General features: G+C 48.4%; 1 non-coding gene across 1 annotated transcript; it reads right to left on the bottom strand.

Moving 5' to 3' along the window:
- Positions 1 to 5,399: 5,399 nt before the first annotated feature.
- Positions 5,400 to 5,471, bottom strand: trnah-gug (transfer RNA histidin (anticodon GUG)). Its single transcript has one exon. It is a non-coding gene; the product is annotated as a tRNA-His (tRNA).
- Positions 5,472 to 7,049: the final 1,578 nt, after the last annotated feature.

The raw sequence follows: 7,049 nt of genomic DNA, 5'->3' as shown, positions 1-7,049 counted from the left end.
TCCAACACAACAACACACCGTCTTACTATGGGTCGCCATTCGTCATGCTACTCCAACACAACAACACACCGTCTTACTATGGGTCGCCATTCGCCATGCTACTCCAACACAACACACCGTTTTACTATGGGTCGCCATTCGCCATGCTACTCCAACACAACACACACCGTCTTACTATGGGTCGCCATTCGCCATGCTACTCCAACACAACAACACACCGTCTTACTATGGGTCGCCATTCGCCATGCTACTCCAACACAACACACCGTCTTACTATGGGTCGCCATTCGCCATGCTACTCCAACACAACACACCGTCTTACTATGGGTCGCCATTCGCCATGCTACTCCAACACAACACACCGTCTTACTATGGGTCGCCATTCGCCATGCTACTCCAACACAACACACCGTCTTACTATGGGTCGCCATTCGCCATGCTACTCCAACACACCGTCTTACTATGGGTCGCCATTCGCCATGCTACTCCAACACACCGTCTTACTATGGGTCGCCATTCGTCATGCTACTCCAACACAACACACCGTCTTACTATGGGTCGCCATTCGCCATGCTACTCCAACACAACACACCGTCTTACTATGGGTCGCCATTCGCCATGCTACTCCATCAACACAACAACACACCGTCTTACTATGGGTCGCCATTCGCCATGCTACTCCAACACAACAACACACCGTCTAACTATGGGTCGCCATTCGCCATGCTACTCCAACACAACAACACATCGTCTTACTATGGGTCGCCATTCGCCATGCTACTCCAACACAACACACCGTCTTACTATGGGTCGCCATTCGCCATGCTACTCCAACACAACACACCGTCTTACTATGGGTCGCCATTCGCCATGCTACTCCATCAACACAACAACACACCGTCTTACTATGGGTCGCCATTCGCCATGCTACTCCAACACAACACACCGTCTTACTATGGGTCGCCATTCGCCATGCTACTCCATCAACACAACAACACACCGTCTTACTATGGGTCGCCATTCGCCATGCTACTCCAACACAACAACACACCGTCTTACTATGGGTCGCCATTCGTCATGCTACTCCAACACAACAACACACCGTCTTACTATGGGTCGCCATTCGCCATGCTACTCCAACACAACACACCGTCTTACTATGGGTCGCCATTCGCCATGCTACTCCAACACAACAACACACCGTCTTACTATGGGTCGCCATTCGCCATGCTACTCCAACACAACAACACACCGTCTTACTATGGGTCGCCATTCGCCATGCTACTCCAACACAACACACCGTCTTACTATGGGTCGCCATTCGCCATGCTACTCCAACACAACAACACACCGTCTTACTATGGGTCGCCATTCGTCATGCTACTCCAACACAACAACACACCGTCTTACTATGGGTCGCCATTCGCCATGCTACTCCAACACAACACACACCGTCTTACTATGGGTCGCCATTCGCCATGCTACTCCAACACAACACACCGTCTTACTATGGGTCGCCATTCGCCATGCTACTCCAACACAACACACCGTCTTACTATGGGTCGCCATTCGCCATGCTACTCCAACACAACACACACCGTCTTACTATGGGTCGCCATTCGCCATGCTACTCCAACACAACAACACACCGTCTTACTATGGGTCGCCATTCACCATGCTACTCCAACACAACACACCGTCTTACTATGGGTCGCCATTCACCATGCTACTCCAACACAACACACCGTCTTACTATGGGTCGCCATTCGCCATGCTACTCCAACACAACACACCGTCTTACTATGGGTCGCCATTCGCCATGCTACTCCAACACAACACACCGTCTTACTATGGGTCGCCATTCGCCATGCTACTCCAACACAACACACCGTCTTACTATGGGTCGCCATTCGCCAAGCTACTCCAACACAACACACCGTCTTACTATGGGTCGCCATTCGCCATGCTACTCCAACACAACACACCGTCTTACTATGGGTCGCCATTCGCCATGCTACTCCAACACAACACACCGTCTTACTATGGGTCGCCATTCGCCATGCTACTCCAACACACCGTCTTACTATGGGTCGCCATTCGCCATGCTACTCCAACACAACACACCGTCTTACTATGAGTCGCCATTCGCCATGCTACTCCAACACAACACACCGTCTTACTATGGGTCGCCATTCGCCATGCTACTCCAACACAACACACCGTCTTACTATGGGTCGCCATTCGCCATGCTACTCCAACACAACACACCGTCTTACTATGGGTCGCCATTCGCCATGCTATTCCATCAACACAACAACACACCGTCTTACTATGGGTCGCCATTCGCCATGCTACTCCAACACAACACACCGTCTTACTATGGGTCGCCATTCGCCATGCTACTCCAACACAACACACCGTCTTACTATGGGTCGCCATTCGCCATGCTACTCCAACACAACACACCGTCTTACTATGGGTCGCCATTCGCCATGCTACTCCAACACAACACACCGTCTTACTATGGGTCGCCATTCGCCATGCTACTCCAACACAACACACCGTCTTACTATGGGTCGCCATTCGCCATGCTACTCCAACACAACACACCGTCTTACTATGGGTCGCCATTCGCCATGCTACTCCAACACAACACACCGTCTTACTATGGGTCGCCATTCGCCATGCTACTCCAACACACCGTCTTACTATGGGTCGCCATTCGCCATGCTACTCCAACACAACACACCGTCTTACTATGGGTCGCCATTCGCCATGCTACTCCAACACAACACACCGTCTTACTATGGGTCGCCATTCGCCATGCTACTCCAACACAACACACCGTCTTACTATGGGTCGCCATTCGCCATGCTACTCCAACACAATAACACACCGTCTTACTATGGGTCGCCATTCGCCATGCTACTCCATCAACACAACAACACACCGTCTTACTATGGGTCTCCATTCGCCATGCTACTCCAACACAACACACACCGTCTTACTATGGGTCGCCATTCGCCATGCTACTCCAACACAACACACCGTCTTACTATGGGTCGCCATTCGCCATGCTACTCCAACACAACACACCGTCTTACTATGGGTCGCCATTCGCCATGCTACTCCAACACAACACACACCGTCTTACTATGGGTCGCCATTCGCCATGCTACTCCAACACAACAACACACCGTCTTACTATGGGTCGCCATTCACCATGCTACTCCAACACAACACACCGTCTTACTATGGGTCGCCATTCGCCATGCTACTCCAACACAACACACCGTCTTACTATGGGTCGCCATTCGCCATGCTACTCCAACACAACACACCGTCTTACTATGGGTCGCCATTCGCCATGCTACTCCAACACAACACACCGTCTTACTATGGGTCGCCATTCGCCATGCTACTCCAACACAACACACCGTCTTACTATGGGTCGCCATTCGCCATGCTACTCCAACACAACACACCGTCTTACTATGGGTCGCCATTCGCCATGCTACTCCAACACAATAACACACCGTCTTACTATGGGTCGCCATTCGCCATGCTACTCCATCAACACAACAACACACCGTCTTACTATGGGTCGCCATTCGCCATGCTACTCCAACACAACACACACCGTCTTACTATGGGTCGCCATTCGCCATGCTACTCCAACACAACACACCGTCTTACTATGGGTCGCCATTCGCCATGCTACTCCAACACAACACACCGTCTTACTATGGGTCGCCATTCGCCATGCTACTCCAACACAACACACACCGTCTTACTATGGGTCGCCATTCGCCATGCTACTCCAACACAACAACACACCGTCTTACTATGGGTCGCCATTCACCATGCTACTCCAACACAACACACCGTCTTACTATGGGTCGCCATTCGCCATGCTACTCCAACACAACACACCGTCTTACTATGGGTCGCCATTCGCCATGCTACTCCAACACAACACACCGTCTTACTATGGGTCGCCATTCGCCATGCTACTCCAACACAACACACCGTCTTACTATGGGTCGCCATTCGCCAAGCTACTCCAACACAACACACCGTCTTACTATGGGTCGCCATTCGCCATGCTACTCCAACACAACACACCGTCTTACTATGGGTCGCCATTCGCCATGCTACTCCAACACAACACACCGTCTTACTATGGGTCGCCATTCGCCATGCTACTCCAACACACCGTCTTACTATGGGTCGCCATTCGCCATGCTACTCCAACACAACACACCGTCTTACTATGAGTCGCCATTCGCCATGCTACTCCAACACAACACACCGTCTTACTATGGGTCGCCATTCGCCATGCTACTCCAACACAACACACCGTCTTACTATGGGTCGCCATTCGCCATGCTACTCCATCAACACAACAACACACCGTCTTACTATGGGTCGCCATTCGCCATGCTACTCCAACACAACACACCGTCTTACTATGGGTCGCCATTCGCCATGCTACTCCAACACAACACACCGTCTTACTATGGGTCGCCATTCGCCATGCTACTCCAACACAACACACCGTCTTACTATGGGTCGCCATTCGCCATGCTACTCCAACACAACACACCGTCTTACTATGGGTCGCCATTCGCCATGCTACTCCAACACAACACACCGTCTTACTATGGGTCGCCATTCGCCATGCTACTCCAACACAACACACCGTCTTACTATGGGTCGCCATTCGCCATGCTACTCCAACACAACACACCGTCTTACTATGGGTCGCCATTCGCCATGCTACTCCAACACACCGTCTTACTATGGGTCGCCATTCGCCATGCTACTCCAACACAACACACCGTCTTACTATGGGTCGCCATTCGCCATGCTACTCCAACACAACACACCGTCTTACTATGGGTCGCCATTCGCCATGCTACTCCAACACAACACACCGTCTTACTATGGGTCGCCATTCGCCATGCTACTCCAACACAATAACACACCGTCTTACTATGGGTCGCCATTCGCCATGCTACTCCAACACAACAACACACGAGACAACAGAGGCGGTTTTGCTGTAGCTAGTCACTGACGCAGGTCCTGTACAGCAGAGGTGCACACATGTATTGTACCACGCTGCTCAACACAGGATACCACACTGATGTTGTCGTATGTTGTCGTAGGCTTTGATCACGTTGACATGGCATAATTGGTCTCAGTCATGTAGCTACAGTTGAGGTCTATGACATGATTTTGATGTTCCTAGTTCCAGATCTGTTAGTTTGTGCTGCCTTGCCAACTAACTGCTGTTGTCGTGCCAAACCAGATGTGACATTTACAATTATCTCTGAAAAATCATAAAGCTACTCTATTCATTCAAAACAACCCATATGCCGTGACATTGTGTATCGCAATGCCGTGACCCGGATTCGAACCGGGGTTGCTGCGGCCACAACGCAGAGTACTAACCACTATACGATCACGGCGAGCTACCAGGGCTTGTGGGAGAGAAGGGAGAGCAGGGGATACAGTATCCGATGACAGAAGGAGTTGACACCTTGCCAACGGCAGCCAACAGGACAAATAGATCTGGGTTGAAGGGAGTGATCTATGAGTCTACTCAAAACAGTGGGTATCGTTCATTCTGTTCATTCTGTTCATTCTGTTCATTCTGTTCATTCTGTTTATTCTGTTCAGAGTTCATTCTGTTCAGAGTTTATTCTGTTCATTCTGTTCATTCTGTTCATTCTGTTTATTCTGTTTATTCTGTTCATTCTGTTCATTCTGTTCATTCTGTTCATTCTGTTCATTCTGTTTATTCTGTTTATTCTGTTTATTCTGTTTATTCTGTTTATTCTGTTCATTCTGTTCATTCTGTTCATTCTGTTTATTCTGTTTATTCTGTTTATTCTGTTTATTCTGTTCATTCTGTTCATTCTGTTCATTCTGTTCAGAGTTCATTCTGTTCAGAGTTCATTCTGCAACATGTACATTTACAGTACCGCTTGGGTGAAGTATCGTTCATTTTAGCTACGATCACGGCGACCTAACCTGCTACATTAATAATCCTGTCCTGCTACGTTAGTAATTCTGTCCTGCGTTAGTAACCTGCTAACCTTTTTAAAATGTTATTTTTATTTCACCTTTATTTAACCAGGTAGGCCAGTTGAGAACAAGTTCTCATTTGCAACTCTGACCTGGCCAAGATCAAGCAAAACAGTTCGACACAAACAACAACACAGAGTTACACATGGAATAAACAAACGTACAGTCAATAACACAATAGAAAAAAAGAAAGTCTATATACAGTGTGTGCAAATGAGGTGAGATAAGGGAGTTAATACAATAAATAGGCCATGGTGGCGAAATAATTACAATATAACAATTAAACACTGGAATGGTAGATGTGCAGAAGATGAATGTGCAAGTAGAGATACTGGGGTGCAAAGGAGCAAGATAAATAAATACAGTATGGGGATGAGGTAGTTGGATGGGCTATCTACAGATGGGCTATGTACAGGTGCAGTGATCTGTGAGCTGCTCTGACAGCTGGTGCTTAAAGCTAGTGAGGGAGATAAGTGTTCCAGTTGTTGGCAGCAGAGAACTGGAAGGAAAGACGACCAAAGGAGGAATTGGCTTTGGGGGTGACCAGTGAGATATACCTGCTAAATAGCTATCTCCCCTGACGTGGGCATGTCTTCAATACAGACTCTTTTAGTCATACTGTATTCCATATAAGGCATCCAGACCTTACGTAAGTTTCCCAGTATACCCTTAATCTGGTAACGAATCACATCTAGTGATACATAACTTGACATTGTGGGAGGATAACCAACCTTCCAATTAATGGCAATGCATTTCTTAACCCGCTATAAATGCTTGGATACATAGTTTCTTCTGATAAACAGTCTCCAGTATCAAGCAAACAAGCAAACAAAAACAGGGAGAATCTGTAGACCTGCTGAGATAAAAGAAAATACTCTGCCAGAATTTAACACGTAAAGACTCATCATACCATGAGAAACAAGATTCTCTGGTCTGATGAAACCAAGATTGAGGGAGGG

The sequence above is a fragment of the Salvelinus fontinalis genome, chromosome 11, assembly GCF_029448725.1.
Source record: "Salvelinus fontinalis isolate EN_2023a chromosome 11, ASM2944872v1, whole genome shotgun sequence".
NCBI classification, from domain to species: Eukaryota; Metazoa; Chordata; class Actinopteri; order Salmoniformes; family Salmonidae; genus Salvelinus; species Salvelinus fontinalis.
The sequence above is the reverse complement of the archived record's forward strand: the minus strand, read 5'-3'. Positions and strand labels throughout refer to the sequence as shown.